At 50.1% G+C, this 21,580-nt stretch overlaps 1 protein-coding gene across 1 annotated transcript in view; it reads left to right on the forward strand.

Annotated features, from left to right (window-relative positions):
• Nucleotides 1-21,580, forward strand: part of LOC130024610 (CAP-Gly domain-containing linker protein 1-like) — a 49,223-nt gene that overhangs the window by 20,184 nt on the left and 7,459 nt on the right.

A 21,580-nucleotide genomic window follows, 5' to 3' on the forward strand; every position in this document is an offset into this window, starting at 1 on the left:
GCTCTCTCCAGAACCTTCCTACTATGGTTCTTCCTTCCTTAGGAAGGGTTCTTTGGATATTGTTTTTGTATTTTTTTTCTTTTTTGGTCAAAACTGCCAAGCTCGGGGGTTCTTCCTGGCTCCGCACTCAAGAATTACTCCCAGCGGTGCTCAGTGGACACTATGGATGCTGGAAATCAAACCGGGGTTGGCCGCGTGCAAGGCAACCCTCCTCGCTGTACCATGCTCTGGGTCCAGGCTCTGCAGAAGCGTCTTGAAGATTAGGGGTTAAGAGTCAGCTGAAGGGTTGCAGCAGAACCTAGAAAGGGAAGCCGTCTGAGCCCTGCCCTGTTCTGGCTCAGCTACTTCCCATCCTCTCAAGTCTCCACGCATCCCCCAGCTCAGAGGCTCTCTCAGACCAGACAGTCTGAGTGTTCTGGAGCTTCAGTACATAGGCCCTTGGTGAATTATTGGGTCAAGCCCTGGGCAAATCCGGGGAGGTCTGGAAGATGCAACCTTTGTTTACTTTGGTTTCCCCTGACAAATGACCTTCACAGCCTGAGTGACTTAGCGACTTTCCCAAAAGTGCTTCCTTCACAGAACCAAGAAAACTTCCCAGGGCTGGAGAGATAGTATTGGGTGAAGGTGCTTGTCTTGCTAGTGACTCTGAGTACAGAGCCAGAAGTAGCCTTGAGCATGGCTGGTGTGCCCCAAACTCCCTCCCCACGGAAACCAATCAGACAACAAAAGAAGCAAAGATAAATTAGAAAAAGCCCTTGCTGGGGTTCCCTGTGCTAGGAATAAGGGTAAATAAAGAATACGATTTTGTACTATAAATCACGGTATCAGGGAATTAGCTAAACAGGTTGGGGTGCAGGCTTGCTTCCCAGTATTCATGGTCCCGGAGTATAGCCGGGAGCAGTGCTTGAGCACTAAGTTGGGAGCTGCCACGAAGGACTGCTGGGGGTGGCCACATATTCTGGCCACACCACTGGGAGCTGTGGGGGGGTGTATGTCAGTATTAGAAAGGAGAGAAAGCACTGGGGCTTAGTTGGTGATTTGGGGGAAGGGTCTGAGGAATTGGAGGCTGTGGTTGGTATCAACCTCAGGGGATTGGACCCATGCCGGTATGTGCTCTACGATGAAGCCACACACCCCCATCTCTCAATACACTTATCTGGTTCTAAGGAGAGGCGAGACTCAGCTATCATTGCAAAGAAGCAGCAGTTTCCGATGTTGGCGGCGATAGAGGGAAAGTGGGCTTTCATTGGTGGCACTAGGCTCCTGTTGGTTTGTTGCTGGTTTGCTGCATTTTTTCAGAGTCTCAGGGAAACATGATCTGGGCTTGGAATCCTGTGGAACTGTTTATCTCTAAAAGAACAGCATGAGCCAGAGAGGATTACAGAAGGCAGGACTCTTGCTTTGCACGCAGCTGACCTTGGTTCTATCCCCTGCATCATACGTGGTCCCTGATTCCTGCCAGGAGTGATCCCTGAGCACACCCTCCCAAACAAAACAAAACAAAAACAAGACCAAATATGTTTTCTTTGTCAAATAGATTGTTTTCTTTGATAGGTCATTGTAAAAAGTCCAAATCTGGGGTAATTTTTATTCTTGGCTATAGTTAAGCAGTGGTGAAAGTTTCTTCTTCTTTTTTATTGCGGGGGGAGGGGAGTGAGCACTCATGGCAGGGGTCAGAGGACCTGGGGATAGAACCCAATGGATGTGTTCAAAGGCCATCACCTTACTGAATGTACTGTCTCTCTAGCTCCCAAAGATTTTTCAGAACTTCTAGGACCTCAAGTAACTTTTGCACCAAGGAAGTCATATGTAGGCTGGAGAGATAGAACAGGGCTTAAGGTTCTTGCCTTATGTGGGCCCAATCCCAGGTTCATCCCCCACGCCTCGTGTAGCCCCCTGGGCATCACCAGGAGCAATCCTTGAGCACAGAATGAAAAATAACTCTTGAGCACTGTGTTGTCAAGTATGGCCCCCTCCACACCCCAAGTGGAAACAAAATGAAGTAGTAGGTAGATTGTCAGCAGGAACCCTGGGCAATGACTTCTTGGGAAGTAATTAAACCAAGATGGGGTTTGAAGAAGTGACTCTTTCTCCAACTCTAAAGTAGAAAAACATATTATGGCTGGACCCACTTTGTGGACACAGGAACTAAGGCCTGCTAATACTCTAACTGGCACCAGCCCAGGTCCAGTAAAGGCTGGACCCCTTTTCGGAAAGAAGATCCAGCAGGTGAATGTGATAGGAAATGAAGATGGACCATCGAACGTTTCAAATGTTGGGGCCCAAGCTATAGCACAGCGGGAGGGCCCTTCCTTGCACAGGGCCGACCCCAGTTCGATCCCAAGTGGTCATCCGAGCCCCGCTAGGAAAGATTCCTGAGTGTAGAGTCAGAAGTAAATCCTGAGCACCACTGGGTGTGGTCCCAAAACAAAAACAAGCAAACTGAAAATTAAGCAAAACAACAATACCAAGGGTTTTTTTTAATCTAGTGTGAAAATCCCACACATGGCGGTTTGGGAGAAAACCTACATAATCATTCTGCAAGGCAAACAGTGTGCCCCCAATACTGTGTGTGTGTGGGGTGGGGTGGGGTGGGTAATATAGGGTGGCTGACTAAAAAGCCCAAGTTCTCTCTTGAATGCATCTCTCTCTCATTCACTTTCTCTCTCTCTCTCTCTCTTTCTCTCTCTCTCTCTCTCTTCTCTCTTTCTCTCTCCCCTTTAACTCTAAGTTAAAACTTTTTGACTTCACTATTTGTCTCTTTCTGAAATTCTTTTCTGGGAGGGAAGGCAGCATTCCTGGTAAGTCTGGGTCAGACTTAGGCCTGCCTTTCTTTTCCTGCCAAGAGTAACCCCTCTCTCCACTCTGGGCCCCGCAGCTCCCAGAGCTGGGAGGTCGGGCCAAGGACCTGGTAAATTCTTTCCCGCAACACTAATGCTATAGAAAATCAATGGTGATATGTGTGGTGTTGGAATTATGTGTCCGCGAAAGCACCAAGAACAGTGTTGTGAATCATAGAACTACATCCAAACAAATATATTAAAAATAATATAGTTTTGGGCTGGAGTGATAGCACAGTTGGTAGGGCATTTCCTGTGCATGCGGCTCGATTCCCAGCATCCCAGAGAGTCCCCTGAGCACTGCCAGGAGTAATTCTTGAGTGCATGAACCAGCATCGCTGGGTGTGACCCAAAAAGAAAAAAATATTTTTATTTTTATTTTTTGCTTTTTGGGTAACACCTGGCTCTGCACAGGGATTCCTCCTGCCTTTGCACTCAAGGATTACTCCTGGCAGTGCTTGGGGAACCCGATGGGATGCCTTGGATAGAGCCTGGGTTGCTTGCATGCAAGGCAGCATACCTTTGTACTATTACTCCACCCCCAAAAATAAAATAAAATAATAAAAGAGCATTAGTAAGACAGAAAGAAATTGAAAGGCATTTGAGCACGTAAACACACATCAATGATGTGAAGGAGTGACCTAGCTCTAGAGTCAGTCCCAAGTCAACTACATGGAAAATGCCAGATCCAGACTATGAGTGCCAGACTCAAAATGTGCCTGTCCAAGTGGAGGGCTGGAGGGTGACAGTGAACCTGGGGACCCCAGTGGGGCGATGGTGATTCTGGTAGTGGGATTCGTGGTGGGAAGTTGCATGTCTAAAACTCAACAATCCCCTGCCACGGAACTCAACATTGCTTTAATAAGCCGGAGGATGGTGGAAGAAAGTGTGCAAACTGCCTCTTGGATTCAGAAGACGACTGGGGTCCTGACCATTCTGCAAATGTTAGCTTGGTCTTTCCTGTCTCATTCAGGGAGGGTCAGTGGGGACCCCCCTCCAGTTACCCATAAAATGTGGTTCTGAGTTGCCTCTCACCTCTGCCTATGGGGTTTGTTTCTCGCTGCCTCTCTCCAGACTTCTGCCTGACCCTTTTGTCAAAACACTTCAAACATTTCCTCCTAATCCTGTTTCTTCTAATTGGCTACATATAGAATAAAGAATTTTTAAATTTTTGCTTATTTTATGATACTTAAAACAAAATTGGAAAAAAACTCAACACAAATACAATTTTGAAAAAACTCCCTATCTCTTAATATCTTTGCAAATCATGGTGCTTTATTAAAAACAAACTGAAACAATTTTTGGAAGTTTCAGGGCAGTGTGTGTGCGTATGTGTGTGCATGTTTGTATGTGTATAGTCATGTGTGTTTGTGTGTGTCGCATGTATGCTTGTATGTGTGCATATGTATGTTTGTAAGTTCATGTTTGTATTTGTGCATGTTTATGTGTGTTTGTGTATATTAATTGTGTATATGTGTTTGTGTTTGTTTGTGCATATGCATGTATGTGTGGTTTGTAATTATGTGTTTGTGTTTGAAGTTTGTGTATGCTTGTGTTCGTGTGAATGCATGTGCATTTGTGTGTTTGCATGTGTTTCTGTTTGTATTTTCATATGTGTGTTTGCATGTGTGTGTGTTTGTATGCGTGCATTTGTCTTTGCATGTGTATGTGGTTTGCATGTAGGTGTGTTTGCATGTGTGTGAGAGTGTACGGACAGAGCATGTGAAAAGTTGAGGGTGGAGATCACAGGTCTGGCCTCTCATTAGCAATGTTAGCAGCTCCCTAGCGTTCTGAGGAGCTTGCCAGGAGCTTGTAAGTGCTCGGGTTCCCTTGGCAGCTCTGAGGCACTCAGAGGCGCCTCACGCCCTGGGGCATCCCTGCTGGCTCATTAACGCTGTAGGCTAATGAGCAAGCAAGCAAGCAGGACTCCCCCCCCCCAGGCCTGTCACTTCCTGCGCTTGTCCCCACCTGGGAGGACAGTCAAGGGCCCCGGGGACCTTGGGGACATGGGGCTCCCAGGGGCCCCTCTGCAGGCGGAGGAGTAACTACTGAGCTCCTGAACCTGTTCCACTGGAGGGAGGCGTGGCGGAACTGGCAGCCTCCTACAGGGCCCTCACTCAGTTCTCCACTGCGTGTGCTGCTTCTCCTTTTAAAAATATAAACATAATTTTAGGACTTTATTTTTTTTATTAAAAATTATCTTGGATAAAAACCATATGATCATATCAATAGATGCAGAGAAAGCATTTGACAAGATCCAGCACCCATTTATGATGAAAACCCTCGCCAAAATGGGGATACAGGGAACTTTCCTCAATATAGTTAAAGCCATTTACAACAAGCCTACAGCAAGCATCATCCTCAATGGGGAAAAACTGAGAGCCTTCCCCCTAAGATCAGAGACGAGACAAGGATGCCCACACTCTCCACTGCTGTTCAATATAGTACTGCAATAGCGGTTAGGCAAGAAAAAGATATTAAGAGCATTCAGGTAGGAACGGAAGAAATCAAGCTCTCACTATTCGCAGATGATATGATACTATACTTAGAGAATCCTAAAACCTCTACCAAGAAACTCCTAGAAACAATAGACTTGTATAGTAAAGTTGAAGGCTATAAAATCAATACCCAAAAGTCCATGGCTTTCCTATATGCAAATTGTGAGAGAGAAGAAAGTGACATGAAAAAAACAATCCCGTTCACAATTGTGCCCCAGAAAATCAAGTACCTAGGAATCAGCTTAACTAAGGAAGTAAAGAACCTGTACAAAGAAAACTACAAAACGCTACTTCATGAAATAAAAGAGGACATGAGAAAATGGAAAGATATCCCCTGCTCATGGATTGGGAGAATTAACATTGTCAGAATGGCAATACTTCCCAAACAAAGCATTGTACAAATTCAGTGTGATCCCTATAACGACACTCATGACATTTTTCAACTAAAAATGGAGCAAACACTCCTGAAATTCATATGGAACAATAAGCCCCCAAGAGTAGCTAAAGCAATTCTTGGGAAAAAGAAAATGGAAGGAATCAACCTCCTTAATTTCAAGCTCTACTACAAAGCAGTAACAATTAAAACAGCATGGTACTGGAACAAAGGCAGGGCTGCAGACCAGTGGAACAGCGTTGAATATACTGACATCTTCCCCCAAACATATGATCATCTAATCTTTGAGAAGGTAGCAAGAAATGTGAAGTGGAGCAAGGAAAGCCTCTTTAACAAATTGTGCTGGCAAAACTGGACAGCTACATGCAAAACAGTGGGCTCAGATCTCTGCCTAACACCATGTACAAAAGTAAGATCAGAATGGATTAAAGACCTCAACATCAGATGGGAATCCATAAGTATTGTCAGAATGGCATAAGGTACATTGAAGACAAGGTTGGCAAAACCCTCCATGACATCGAAGCGAATGGTATCTTCAAAGATGTCATGCCACTGGTCAAGCAAGTGAAAACAGAGATAGATAAATGGGACTACTTTAAACTAAGAAGCTTCTGCACCTCAAAAGAAACAGTAACCAAAGTACAAAGACAGTCTACAGAATGGGAAAGGATATTCACCCAATAGACATCCAACAAAGGGTTGATATCAAGGATATACAAAGTACTGGTTGAACTCCACAAGAAGAAAACATCGAACCACATCAAAAAATGGGGCATCGAAATGAACAGAAACTTTCTCAAAGAAGAAATCTAAGTGACTAAAAGGCACATGAGAAAATGCTCTACATCATTAATCATCAGGGCGATGCAGATCAAAACCACAATGAGATATCATCTCACACCACACAGACTGGCCCACATCCAAAAGAACAAAAGCAACCAGAGTTGGCGCAGATGCGGCGAGAAAGGGACCCTCCTTCACTGTTGGTGGGAATGCCGGCTGGTTCAGCCCTTTTGTAAAACAGTATGGTCGATTCTCAAAAAATTAGAAATTGAGCTCCTATTTGACCCAGCAATACCATTCCTGGGAATATATCCCAGAGAGGCCAAAATGTATACTCGAAGTGACATCTGCACTTGTTTGTTCATTGCAGCACTGTTTACAATAGCCAGAATCTGGAAAAAACCTGAGTGCCTGAGAACAGATGACTGGTTAAAGAAACTTTGGTACATCTACACAATGGAGTACTATGTAGCTGTTAGAAAAGATGAAATCATGAACTTTACATACAAGTGGTACTACATGGAAAATATCATGCTAAGCGAAATGAGTCAGAAAGAGAGAGACAGACATAGAAAGATTGCATTCATCTGGGGAACATTAAGTAAAAAATAGGAGACTAACACCCAGCCTGATGGCGCCTTCAGACTTCCAGGTACCCCCAAATTGCTGCCGTGCCTTGGGCCAGACCCCAAAAACTTGGGGCAGAGTTTACCAAGAAAGCAAACAGGCAAAAGTTAGGTTTGTGGGAGACACACCCACAAACCACCTCCAGTTCAGCTATATAATTGGAGGCATCGCCTCTCTGGTTCCTGATTGAACTGCTTAACGGCCATGATACCAGACACTCAGAAACAAACCTCGAAACCCAACGGTTTTTGGCAGAAATGTGTCGAGTCCCTGCAGTAAGTTACAGGCGCTGGGCCACTCCAGGTGGGAATAGATTTTGTGCCTTGGCCTGTTCCCCCTGGCAGCCTGCTGGCCGCCATCTTCCAGAGGCCATTGGACAATCAGGTTTGGGCCCACAGTGACGAGACACGTAGGGCCTCATCAGATGGGGGTGGAGCTGGCCCTTTCCTCCTCAACGAGATCCCAAGTTGTCACCCACAAACGGCCTCTCTGGCTTCTGATCAAGCTGTTTAACGGCCATGATCCCAGAGACTCAGAAACAAATCTCGAAACCCAGCAGCTTTTGGCAGAAATGCGTCAGGACCGCACAATAGGTTACTGTTGCCGGGCCACCCGAGGGGAGAAAGGGTACTGTCCCTGCGCCTGCTCCCTCTTGGCGGCTTAGTGGCCACCATCCGCCAGAGTCCATTGGACAGTCAGGTTTGGGCCCACAGTGATGAGATACGTGGGGCCTCATGGGATGGGGGTGGAGCCGGCCTTTTCCTCCCAGTCTCAACAAGACCCCAAGTCACCGCCCACGAATGGCCTCTCTGGCTCCTGATTAAGCTACTTAACGGCCATGATCCCAGAGACTCAGAAACAAATCTAGGAATCCAGTGGCTTTTGGCAGAAATGCATCCAGACCCTGCAGTAGGTTACTGTCGCTGGGCCATTCCAGGGAGGAAAGAGTGCTGTCCCTCCACCTGCTCCCCCTTGGTGGCTCGGTGGCTGCCATCCTCCAGAGGCCATTGGACAGTCAGGTTTGGGCCCTCAGTGATGAGACACGTGGGGCCTCACGGGATGGATGTGGTACCAGCCCTTTCCTCCCCATCCCAACAAGACCCCTAGTCACCGCCCACTAACGGCCTTTCTGGCTCCGATCAAGCTGCTTAATGGCCATGATCCCAGAGACTCAGGAACAAATCTCGGAACCCAGCAGGTTTTGACAAGAAATCCCTCCAGATTTAATTGTTAAAATTTTGGAATCCCAAAATCGCGCAGCCACTACTGCAGCCACACGACATCATATGTTATTTATAACCAGGAATAGAAAACAAATTGTCTACTGTTGCCTTTTCAGGAGATCTGAGTGTTGGCGTAAAATCCAAAATAATAATCGTGGGTCTGGTGTCAAACTTTTGAATGTAATCAAAGTAGAGAGAGAGTAATGTGGAAATCATCTCTTCCACAGGTAAGGAGAGGGTGTGGGATGGGGGTATACTAGGGTTTTTGGTGGTGGAGAATGGGTACTGGTGAAGGTACGGATGTTTCATTGTATGACCAAGACTTAAACCCGAAAGCTTTGTAACTGGTCTCATGGTGATTCAATAAATAAAATTATAAAAAATGAAAAAAAAAAGAACCACTGGTGAGGTTTAAAGGTAAAAAAAAAACCCAAAACAGGGGGCTGGAGAGATAGCACAGCGGGTAGGGCGTTTGCCTTGCACGCAGCAAACCCGGATTCAATTCCCAGCATCCCACATGGTCCCCTGAGCACCGCCAGGAGTAACTCTTGAGTGAAGAGCCAGGAGTAACCCCTGTGCACCACCAGGTGTGACTCAAAAAGCAAAAAAAAATAAAAAAACCCAAAACAAATAAAACCTTTATTGTATTATTGCAAAGCTTCCTAATCAACGTAGCCTAAAATGAATACCTTCAGTGATTCTCCATAGCGATTTCACGAGATGAAACTAAAAAGACACCATGCAGTACAAACACCATCAATCCATAAAGTCTGGGAAAGAAACTGGAAGTTGCTATATCATTAACCCAAATTAACAGATCCAAAGATGTTTATAAGCACCAACTCCTGTACGTTTGACCCACGTCTCCTCAGGTTGATTTTTCTAGAGAAAGAGCTTGAGCAAGACCGTTACTTTTAGCCTACATAATACCCAATAGCAGTCCTTGACTTTAGAATCTATGGTAGGGAATTCAAACGGTCTATACATGAATCATGGTTACTTTGCAGGATATCCAAATATTACATTGTACTGTGAATATTCTGTAATACTAGGTTGTAAGTCAGTAAACTCTAGATTGGAGAGAGAGCCCTGGGGCAAGGCTGATGCCTAGCAAGCAGCAAACCCAGATTCCTTTCCCTGGCACTTCATAGGGTCCCCAGTATCCCCTCCAGGAGTGATGCCTGAGCAGAGCTCGGAGGAGCCTCAGCACTGCTGGATATGGTTCCCAAGTCCCTTCACGAATATAAGTAAGCACCCATTTTGTGGAATATAATATATATGGTCACGGTCCTCCCGTTCTTCATCGATTTGCTCGAGCGGGCCCAGTAACGTCTCCATCGTGAGACTTGTTGTTACTGTGTTTGGCATATCGAATACGTCACGGGTAGCTTGCCAGACTTTGACTTGCGGGCGAGATATTCTCGGTAGCATGCCAGGCTCTCCGAGAGGGGCGGAGGAATCGAACTCGGGACGGCCATGTTGGCTGCGTGCAAGGCAAATGCCCTACCCGCTGTGCTATGGCTCCAGCCCATAATACACACACACACACACACACACACACACACACACACACACGCACACACACGAGATTGATATCCAAGGCTAGAAAAATGGGGGCCAGGAGGCCTTGTCAATGGTTGGAAACAACCACAAGTGTAGGGGACAGAGGATGCTTAGGATAGAGTAGGACCAGTAAGTCAATAATGGTTGTGATGTAGGCAGGTAGATAGGGAAAGGCCCTTTGCAATGAAACAAAGTTTCATGGAAGAAGAATTCTAGGAATGACCCACCTTGTGGATACAGAAAGCAAAGGCCTGATAAGACCATCCACAGACCCTGAGGCCTCCTCCCCATGAAATTCCTCTTTTTGAACTTCCCTGGTAACCTCCTTAGCAACAGACTTTTACCTGTGAAGAAGCCCCAGGTTGGGGGCAGGTTGGAGAAACCCTATAAAGGCCACCTTGAACAAAGGAGCCCATGTGCTGCTTGTGCCCACGTGGCCGAGCACATGTGGTGCCCGAGCGCATGTGTCGCCCGCATCTCCCCTCTTGAGATGTTTACTTTCATGCTTTCGTGTCTAATGCTGGGATGTGTGTAGGGGTTCTCTCCACTCTCGGAGAAGCCCGCGTTCTCTCTGGACGTGTTACTCTCTCTCTCTCTCTCTCTCTCTCTCTCTCTCTCTCTCTCTCTCTCGTACTCTCCATTCCCCCGCTTATCTGCTTATCCCTTTCTCTCCCTCTCCAAAAATCCTTCAAATAAAATCTATTTGTTTCACTGCTTGTCTACTCCTGAAATTCCTTTCTGCGAGGCGAGACAAGAACCCAGTAACCCTGGGTCCCGGGTGGCAGAGGCGGGTGGGGAGAAAGTGACCGTCTTTCTCCTCCCCGCTTCACATAAGTCACCCGTGGGACCCACCGACATCAATATCACAGTGGGAGGGCTCTTGCCTTGTGTTTTGTCTGACTCAGGTTTGATTCCCGCACTCCATATGGTCCCCCGAGCACCGCCAGGAGTGCTCTCTGAGCACAGAGCCAGGGGTAAGCCCGAACACCGCCAAATGTGCCACAAAAAAGAACTGTCTTGTTACAGATTCGTTTTCTACATGTACTGTTATGACTAAGGAGAACAAAAAACTTCAACCAGAGTATCAGGAGAAAAAGACATAATTCAACAGGATGGAAAAAATCTTGAACTGAGGTGGGGCAGATAAACCCAGAATTTGAACTTCCTGCAGAAATGCAAACGAAAGTAAGAATGCAAAGGACAAATAAGGGAAGTGCAGGATAGCACAGCGGGCAGGGTACTTGCCTTGTTTGAGGCCAACCCAGGGTCGATCCCTGATCCCCGGCATCCCAGGTGGACCCTCCCCCCGCCAGGAGTGATCCTTGAGCGCATCGCCAGGAGTAAGCCCCTCATATCACCAGGTGTAGCCCCAAAACAAAAGAAAAGAAAAAGGCAGATGGGCCTAAGCATATCTGAGCTTTGCTCTGAAGTCTGGGGCCACAGGGAGCACAGGCTTTGCAGGAGGCAGAGTTCCCTCCCTCCACCCAGCCCCCAGCAAGGAGCCAGGAATATCCCCAAGGCCAGCCCACTGCCAGGCTGCCGAAGATGGAGGACACAAGGAAGGGAAATGCGTTTCCCATGAAATCTACTGTGCGCTAATTCCCTGTGACACAGCGCAGCCCCCGCCCCACCCCCACCGTCTGTTCTGGTTGCGGGGAGACCCCCTCCTCTGTACTCTTGAGTGGCGATTGTCGGGGTCTGCTGCGCGTCCATGGTTGCCTCCCATCTCAGGTCCTTCCATCTGCTCATCCTCCCAGCCCCCCACAGCTGGTCCCAAATGGTCGGTTCATCCCTGGTGCTATTTGCAGGAGACAACTCCCAAGTTGGGGGTACACAGACACCAGAGTCCCGTCCTCCCCCGTGCTCCCCACAACGCACAGCCCCCCAGAATCAAGGCTGGCGCCCCTGGCTTGAGGAGGAACCATCCGTCAGAACGGGAAGCAGTTTTTTGTTTCATTTTGGTTTTGTTTTTTTAAGACACTCGTCTTGGCTAGCAACTTAGTGCTGGAGCGGTAGCACAGCGGGGTAGGGCCTTGCACGCGGCCGACCCGGGTTCGATTCCCAGCATCCCATATGGTCTCCTGAGCAACACCAGGAGTAATTCCTGAGTGCAGAGCCAGGAGTAACCCTGTGCATTGCCTGGCGTGACCCCCGGCAAACATAAATACATAAATAAATTTTAAAAAATAAATGACCCATTTAACCACTTGTCCATTTCCCTCTGCTGTCTCATCACCTCTGTTCCCCTTCTCCCCCCATGTCCCAGGAATGTTTATGCAGCCGTCCATGGAAAGTCACTCTTTCAGGGGCCAGGGAAGTCGTAGAACTGGTACTATCTTGTCTTGTACACAGCTGAGCTGGGTTCAATCCCTGGCACCCCATGTGGTACCCTGAGCCCAGAGCCATGGTAAACCCTGAGCATGGCCAGGTGTGCACCCATCGACCCCGAAGGAAAAAAACTTTCATTGAATCTAAGGAACAAATGATGACTTTATTATTTTTTTTGTGGGAGTAAAAAATTTTAAAACTATTAAAAAATTTTAAAACAAATAATGAACTGTTTCTTCTCGTTAATCATGGCAAGTTGTGTCTGATTCAGAAATCTGAAGACAACTCAATTGTAGCTAATCCCAGGATCTTCATCGCCAGGTAGAGATTGTAAAGGATTCAGATGTAGGTCTGAGTGTGATGGTAGATAAAGTGCTAAAAGGAATTTGCTCTGCTCTCAGGTTGAAAGCCTAGAAGGGTTTAGGTCCAGTTTCCCTGGGTTCATGCAGAAACCGCTGCCTGCCCCCAAGGGCCTTGTTGGCGTGCAGTCCTGATGGCGGTGGCTCTCTCCATCCTGGGCTCCCACATGGAGGCGCAGAACTGCTGCCTCTGAGCGAGGACGTCGGCTACACTCACCCAGCCCCTGGATTTGCTGCGGGTTTTCCCCAGACTGTAGTTATCTCCAGCTTAGCTGCACGCGATGTGTGCCAAAGGTGTGTCTCTGCACTTTGTGAAGTCAGCGTTTCTTTCGGGAGCTTGTCTCCAAGTTAGGTTTTCAGACAGGTTGAAAACGGGTCCAGTTGCGGAAGGCAGGGTCAGTCCTGCCCTGCTCAGACCACTGCTAGAGCCCAGAGAGGATGGCGGGGGGGGGGGAAGTCCTGTTCAGAGTCCCCCACTTCCCTGACGGCCAAGGACAGATACCAGAACCAGAATGTCAGGCTCGGGCTTTGGTCAGTAACTCTGCGGGGCCGGGAGGCAGCCTCCGTGGTCCTGAGCTCACTGTGGGTGCTGATGTCTGGCTGTCTCCACGCTCACGCGCTGCCGTGCTCACCTCACCCTCTCTTTTTCCTCCCACTCCTGCTTCCTTTGCTCTATCTGTGTGTCTTTGATGGAAAGACTAAAGAAACTCTATCCACGTTATAATAAATTTCATATATTTTTTTAGTTTCTAATATTTGGTTCTTGTTTTTGCATTTCGAAAGGCTGCCCAGTAACACTTTAAGGCATTTGCATGATGACTGAGATTTATTTCTTATGAAAGTCGTAAGGAAAGAATCTGGATAGTGTGATCCCTTGGGAAAGGTTTCTGGCCCCGGAGACCTCCCTTCCGGCTCTCCTCCCTCTGCTGTTCCTCATGACACCAAATCTAAAGCGTATTTGTGACTCGGGAATCGGTAAAGAGGCCCAATGTCCTCTAGCCACTTGTGGATTGCACGATAGAAGTCAGAGCTGAGAAGAGACCAAAGGAATTAGCCGTGAGGACTGGTCAGCAGGAGCAGCTGCCGGGGTCTGTTTGGCCGTGTCCATGTAGGGGTCACCACACATGCCCACTCGAGGAAAGGCTGCCAGGTGATTGTGCAATGTTCCAGGCTTGTGTCAGGAACACGCCAAGGAAGCTGCCCTCCCCTCCTGCCTCAGGCTAGTTGGATAGTCCTGACCAAAGAATGGGAGTCTGGGACTGGAGTGACATTCCAGAGTGGAGAGCGTTTGTCTTGCACACGGCCAACTTGGGTTCGATCCTTGGCATCCCATATGGTCCTCCAAGCACTGCCAGGAGTAATTCCTGAGTGCAGAACCAGGAGGATCCCCTGCGATCTCTCGGTATGACCCCCTCCCCCCCAAAAAAATCGGAATCTGCTCACGATCACGTTCACAACCATCTTGTTGTTCGTCGATTGCCTCGAACAGGCCCCAGTAATGTCTCCTTTGGCTTAGACCTGAGAATTTTTAAAAAAGTGCCATATTCAAGGCTCTTTCAGGGTTAGTAGACTGAGCCTCATCATTGTTACTGGTATTTGGCATATTGGGTAAGCCACGGGGAGTTTGCCAGACTCTGCCGTGTGGGCAGGTTACATTCGGTAGCCTGCCAGTTTGTCCAAAGTAAGAATGAGATAATAAGATGCTTCTGGGAGCTGGGTTTTATAGTCTCTGGGTCTTGGCCATTGATGGGATTACAGGGCACAAGGGGGGGCAGTTGGTGGCTGTAACCCCTGCCTACTAGAATATGGAGGATCTGAGTGGAGGATGCTCAGCCCCAATCCGAGCAGGCTTGGAGATCTCAGCCCCAGGACACGCATGCCTTTGTTCCTCTGCTAGTACCTTCATGCCTGTGGAGAGTGGTCTCAGCATGGTGGTGGCTGGTTGTGGAGGTCTTCGGCTGCCGGAGCCCTGGTCGGGGTGGGGAGGGAAACTCAACCCGCTCCCCTCCAAGGGGCCCCGGCGAGGACAGCCAGGCGCGGGGGTAAGAGACTCTGCTCATCCTCCTTAAACCCCTTCACTTTGAATAAACATTTAAAATCAGATTTTCTAAGTATGTGTTCGATTTAGAGCAAGGAACTCTTAAAATAATCTTATGGTGGGATCAGTTACCAAATAAGTTTGTTTTGTTTTGCTTTGGGGACACAGTGCTCTTCAGTCATTCCTGCCTCCAGAGACCATGCAGTGCTGGGGACCAACACAGCTCTCCTGTCTGTGAAGCGTAGACCCCAGCCCAGCCCCAAACACATGCCATAGGAAAGTCAAGATTCCTGACCCACAGGGTCGCATCAGAGATTTCCTTTCCACTAAAACGCTCTTATTTCCACCTAAACAAGATCCTATTCCCTAGCGAGGTGTTGCTCATGTAATAGCTTAACTGCACAGAAGTCCACCCTTTCCGGTGTATTTCCAGCCCTTGGGTGTTGAATTCAGGAGATCTCTGTTAGTCTCAGATTCTTTGCTTTCTATTTAATGATCTGGAGTGTAAGTGTGAGCCAGGCGCTGAGAGAAATACACACTTCTCTTTTCATCTCTGTGAGAATTTCCGTTTGCCGTAAACCCATGAGAATTCTGTAATGTGTGTGCGGATATCTTGGGTCTCACTAACGAGACATACATTCTGCCATTTCTAAGGTGGGCCTCAGTCTCCGATTCCTCCTGTCAGTTTTCGGAGGCATCTGACCCTCGGAACATGCTCCTCGTTCACCCACTCACCCGGGGACCAGGGAGACTCGGCTTGTTGCTGTAAGTTATGCCTCATTCAATGTGTCACCTGCCCGCATCACTGGTGCTATGGCCCAGAGCATGTGATCTAAACATGCATGACCCAGTGCCGCAAGGTGGGTTGGAGGGAATACCCAGTGGCCCTCCCGGCTTCTCCCAGGGGTGCACATTCCCTCCATCCCCAAGGCACACCGATTCGAACCACTGAGTAGGACACGAACATCCACTGCTGTCCTGGACCCCAGACTTTAATGAGATCCCCCACTTCACACGCACCTCTGTCTCTCTCCAAATATGCATCCCAGGAACCACACTTCTGTCCCCTCTCATGTCCTTTCCAGGCTGTGGCATTGCCCAGTCTTGACTGAATGTCCGTCCCCACCCTGTGCTCCCCCCACACGTCCTTTTGTGTGTGTTTTAATTGTTGTCATTGCTTGGTAATAATTTATTCAAGAAATAGCACTTCTTCCTGGGATTAGGTGTTTAAAAGAATTCTTTTTTGGGGGGTGGGGTGGGGCTGCAACAAGTTCTTTTTTTTTCTTTCTGTTCTCCATCTCCCAAAGTTATTAACTTGTTTCTTAAAATTCAAATGGACACAATGATACGCGGGTTCTGGCATGTACACATAGGCAAACTTTTTCTTCTTCATACTCAGTAAAATTTCACTAAACTTCTGCAAGCATCAAAGCCTGGGCCCCTCCTCCCACAATAGTCCTGGGAGCCGTTGAGCATCAGTTCTAGGGCAGTTGTGCACTGGCCTCTCTCTGGGTTGATTTCTGGCACAGGAAGGGAAGTCGAGGCCCCAGGGGCCGTGAGGACCCTCAGGGCCTACAACCAGCAGTCCGTGGCCAGCGGGTCCTAGGAGGCTCAGTGGTCTGGGGGTTTTCCCACCTGGAGTGGAGGGCGCCCCCTAGCAGGCGTGGGGGTGCGGGGTGAGTCTGGGGCGGGGGCGCTGCAGCGGGGACAGCCCCCTGCCGGCACGTGGGGGACGCCCGCGCCGCCGCTGACCCCCATCTCCTAGACCGCGCGGAGCCGCGCGCCCCGGATGAGGGAGACTCAGAGCTGGAAGCCTGAGCCCTATGCCACCTCCACCAGACTAGGACCCCGCCCTGCCCGAGGGCCAGACGCCGAGGCCGCCTTCCAGTCTGGCTGCCGCTGCCGCTGCCCGGACCCCGCGGACAGACGCCTCCAGTCTCAGACCCTCGCGCCCCCGCGCCCCAGAACTCGCACGCCCTGAGCTCCCCGCTGCCCGTCCGCCGCTTCCCCCAGGAAAGACGGTCACGTGGCCTCGGGGTGCGCCTCCCTGGGCGCCGGGGTCTGGGGTCCGCCCCGCGCGGGGAGACGGGCGCCGGGGGTCGCCCGCCGGGAGTCGCCGGCCCTGCTCCGGCCCCCGCCAACCAACCTGGCGCCACAGAGCTCGGTCATCAGGCCGGAGGCCCCCCAGGGACCGCTGCGCAGGCAGCGCCCCATCCTGCGGCTCCGCAGCCACGGGCAGGCCCCCGAGGGGCGGGCAGGGAACCCCCGGGACGCGGGGACGGGCCTGAGTGAGGCGCTGCTGGGTGCGGGTGGGCGGGACCCCCGCGCCAGGCAGGGCCCGGCACCTGTGCAGCTCCCACGGCGGCCAGCAGAGGGCGCAACGAGCCACTCACCGGCCTGCTGGGGCTGCTGCTAGGTCCCTCACTGAGCAGAACCCGGTGATGGCCAGGGGAACCCGAGGACCCCCTGAGACCCTCCCGGGAGCCGGGGCAGGGGGTGGGGGGTGGGGAACGTGTCCTCGCAAGGCCAGCTGGCAGTGCAGGGGAGATGACGCCAGGGCGCCCTCTCCCCCCACCCCCATCTTCCCGGGAGGGTCCCTCCAAGGGAGCAGAGGCAGCGCTGTGCCCCGGCTCTGCTGGGGGTCTGGGGGGGTCTGTACAGCCCCCTGGAAGCGCTGAGTCTCGGAAGCCTGTGCCCTGGCTCGGTGGGGCACACCCGGCGCCACTAGCAGGATGGAAGGAGATGAAGGGGTGTGATGTCACTCTTCTCACGTGACCGCGGCGTCATGTGGCGGCGGGGCCCAGAGGCGCCAAGGCCGCGCACCTGCCATCAGGCAGGTGAACCTGAACGTGCTGAGCGAGTTCCTGGACATGTGTGTGGGCAGCAAGCTGAGGGCCAGGGCGGGCAGCAGCCTCTGGGTCCGGGGGCGCCCCCCAGAGTCGGCAGCCCCGATAGAGGGGGCGTTGTGCTCCCCACCCCTGCGACTCGGCTCTGGGAAGGAAAACGGGGGCGACTGGAGTCAGTCTCAGCAGGACGAGTCCAGCCCCAGGTCCAGGCACTCCCCGCTGTCCCCTTGTGCGGGGTGGCGCTGCATGCTAGTTACCCTGGGTACCACTTTTCCCAGCTGCCTGTTCCTCCCCGGTTCGCGCAATCAGTTACGCCAAATGAGGAAAAAGGACCCTGGTGTCGCACAGGCGAAATGCTCACAGGCCGCTTGGCATTCGTCCTGGCCCCCAGTGACACCATCCTTACCTAGGTAGAGGCGAAGGTCAGCTGGAGGCCTGACTCTCTCAGGGGCACATGACACTGTCCCAGCTTTCCAAATACTCTCTCAGAATTAAGATACCTATGGGATACCTACACGAGAGGTTTTCATTTGATAGACGCTGGATTATATGATGGCTGTTACATGCTGGGTTGAACGGTGTCCTTGGCAGTTCACCCACGGGGCTCATGACCCCAGTCTGACCCCAGGACACTGCAAACACACTCTTTGTGGATGACAGTGAATGTGCTTCCGTGGCCAGGAGCACCCCTTGCCCTGACGCTGTTTTTCTTCAGGCCACGGAATATGAGTGTGGTCAGCTATTGTTAACTGCAAGTTCTGTTTGTCCAGAGTTTGCAAATGACTGTTGTTTGCTGTTGGCCGTTACTGAAATTGCTTTTACTAAAACAACGGGACGCTTCTCTCTCCCGCAGGCAATAGTTTGAGATGAGTATCTCACAGGACCATTTGGCTTGATTGCACAGTACTCACTTCTAAAGGTAAAAAGGTTTTGGTTATTATTACTTTTTTTGAAGCTGTTATTCTTTACTCTAGCAAGAGTAATATGATGTTCCACTTCTGGAGTAACTGGTGTGCAGAGCTGTCTGGTTTTTAGAATCACTGATGCTGTTATGAGTGGTAAATGTTTTATCTTCTGTGGACCTTTTGTTTATTTATTTGAAGTAAAAAAAAACCATTTTATTTGGTGACCTTTAGGAAGAGGACGAGCGGAGAGAGAGTAACATTTCAGGAGAGACCGTGGGCTTCTCCAAAGACAGAGAGAGCCCCTACACACATCCCAACATTAGAAAGGAAAGCACAAAAGTCCCCATCTCAAGGAGAGCTGCGGGCACCGCATTTGCTCGGCTACATGGGCACAAGCAGCTCAGGGGCTCGGGCAGCATAGGAGCCTTCAGTGGACCTTTCAAGGGTGGGTGTGCACCCCCCTCTTCTCCTTGACGGAGTGGAATATCTTCTGATTGTTACTAAATGTGGCTCAAAGTTTTTCAGACACAGGATTGGTTACTTCAGCCTGAATTTATATACCTGGCTTTGGGGAATCTAAATTTTTATCCTACAGTGGTTTTGAATTTTATTTGGGGGCTCGTGCCAGGCAGTGCTCAGGACTTACTCCTGGCTTTGCACTTAGGATCACTCCTGGCAGTGCTCAGTGGACAGTATGGGGTGCTGGGGATAGATCCCCGGGTCAGCTGAATGCAAAGCAAGCACCTTAACCACTCTACTTTCTCCCTAGCCCCAGGTCTCCTGAGCACTGCCCCAGGGCACCTCCTGGTGGTGATTCTTAGCAGTTTGAGGAGGCTTGGCGCTGTGGTGGCAGGGATATCCCAGGCCACTCCAGTGGCCTCTCTTGGGATGCACATGGCAATGCTTGAGACCCTTGTGGTGCCAGGGGGCGAAGTTGGCAGTCATGTGTCAGGCATGTACCGTAACCCCTGCATTCTCTGACTCAACACTAAAGTCTACTGTGCTTTGGAGTGGGAGTGTTAGAACACCTGAGTTTTTGTTGTTGGTCTGTTTTGTTTGGGCCACCCCTGGCAGTGCTCAGACTTACCCCTAGCTCTGCACTCAGGAATGACTCTTGGTGGTGTTTGGGGACGGAGTGGGAGGCCGGCAATCCAACCCGGGTTGGCTGCCTGCAGTGATGTCTGAGTTTGGGTCGGCTGCTAAGCTTTAGGGGTTCTGTTCACCATTTGTATGTGTGCTTTCCTAGGAACATGAGGTGGAGAAAATGTTCACACTCAAAGGAAGCCGGTGCAAGCAGCGGATGTCAAGAATATCATTTTTTTCGTCAGACCCCGCTAGAACTGATGGATATAATTGCTGAAAATGTGCTTAGGTATCTCAGAGCTGATGCATGGTCCATACGGAATCATTCCTCTAGTGGTTTTAGTGCTCATTAGGACACCTTTGCTTGCCAGCGCTTTAGGAAGTGGATCTTTGGACAGATGTGAGAGTGTGTCGGAGGAGAATGGGGGGTCAGGAGTAGGATACTCTGCAGTCAATCAAGGAGAGATCCTCGGAACCCAGTGTGGTCCCCAAGTTTTCCAGGAGTGACTTCTGAGTGCATAGCCAGGAGTTATCCCTGAGCACCTGCAGGTGTGGCCCAAAAACTATAAATAGAGAATGGGAAACTTTGTGCATTGGGGCTTGGGGAGGCAGGGCAAACCACAGAAACCCACTCTCTCAGGACAGTAGGAAGCTCCGGCCTGTCTCAGTAGTAGGACCCAGATTTTTTTATAAAAAGAAAAACAGCTAGTGGTTCTTTTTCAAGTACTGAATACCATATGCTCAAATTTCATAAGCACCGTCAGACGAAGCTGATTAAAATTTAATGCTGCAGCATCTATGGAGGAAGTGCACCAGCCCCATCTGCATTATGTCTGATCGACGTGGCCCCTACGGACGGACTTAAAAGCATGTGGGGTATTTGCCCAAGATCGGGCACGGTGTGAAGCAACCTTTTATTTTCCTAGAGACATTGCTTGATTAAATAGAAACATTTTTTTTTCTGCAAGAAACAGATGTCCATTGCAATAACCCTGAGAGGTTTTTCTTTTTTTTTTTTCTCTTTTTGGGTGACACCCGTCAATGCACAGGGGTTAATCCTGGCTCTGTACTCAGGAATTACCCCCGGTGGTGCTCAGGGGACCATATAGGATGCTGGGAACTGGGAATCGAATCCGAGTCAGCTGCGTGCAAGGCAAACGCCCTACCCGCTGCGCTGTTGCTCCAGCCCCAACCCTGAGAGTTTTCATGTCCCATCAATGGCCCAAGAGAAGCAGCACTGCCCCTTGGCAGAGCACAGGTCAGCGGTTTCCAGAAAAAGCATCACATCAAGAGAGCAGGAAAACTCGAAACTTGGGCCGAGTCGGTAGTGGGTGGTTAGCTCATAAGCGTCTCTTTAGAGCCCACTGTGTGTCAGGCACAGGTGGGGCCCTGGGGAGCAGTCCTCGCGTCGGGGCCTCGGGCCAAGGCACGGTCCTCTCTTGCAGTGAAGACAGACGTGGCCCCACAAGAGATTTCCACATTTTGTTTGTGCCCCGGCGTAGCCTGCTGTGTGAGCAGCGGCTGAAGGACCTGGGCGTCCTGGGCTCCTTCATCCATCGGGAGGAGTACAGCCTGGACCTCATTCCCTTCGACGGGGACCTTCTCTCCATGGAGTCGGAGGGCGCCTTCAGAGTAAGTTCAGTGTTTGCCCTTTGAACTTGACACTCATTTGTGATGGTGACACTCACGCTGGCATTTTAGTGATTCCTGGAAGCGTCCAGCTTCTTCCTTTTGGGGAGAGATGGGAGTTGGGCCACACCCAGCAGTGCTCAAGGTTTACTCCTGGTTCTGTGCTCAAGGATCACTCCTGCGCTTGCTCGGGGACCATATGTGGTGCTGGGGCTAGAACCCAGATTGGCTGCGTGCAAGACCAGCGCCTTCCCCTGTGCTGCCTCTCGGGCCGCTGCTCCTCTTGCTTATGGAGACCCTCCTGTTCCAACAAATTGGCTTAAAATTGTTGTTGCCCTTACTGAATTCTCAAAAATCAATTTTCCTTAAATGTGTTGATTTTTTGGTGTTTCTCTGCTGCTGTTCGATGTTTGTCCTTGTGCCCTCCCACCCTGAATTCACTGTGGCTGTGGAGGAAGCTTTGA

This window comes from Sorex fumeus, unplaced genomic scaffold (genome assembly GCF_029834395.1).
Source record: "Sorex fumeus unplaced genomic scaffold, SorFum_2.1 ptg000029l, whole genome shotgun sequence".
Classification (NCBI taxonomy): Eukaryota; Metazoa; Chordata; class Mammalia; order Eulipotyphla; family Soricidae; genus Sorex; species Sorex fumeus.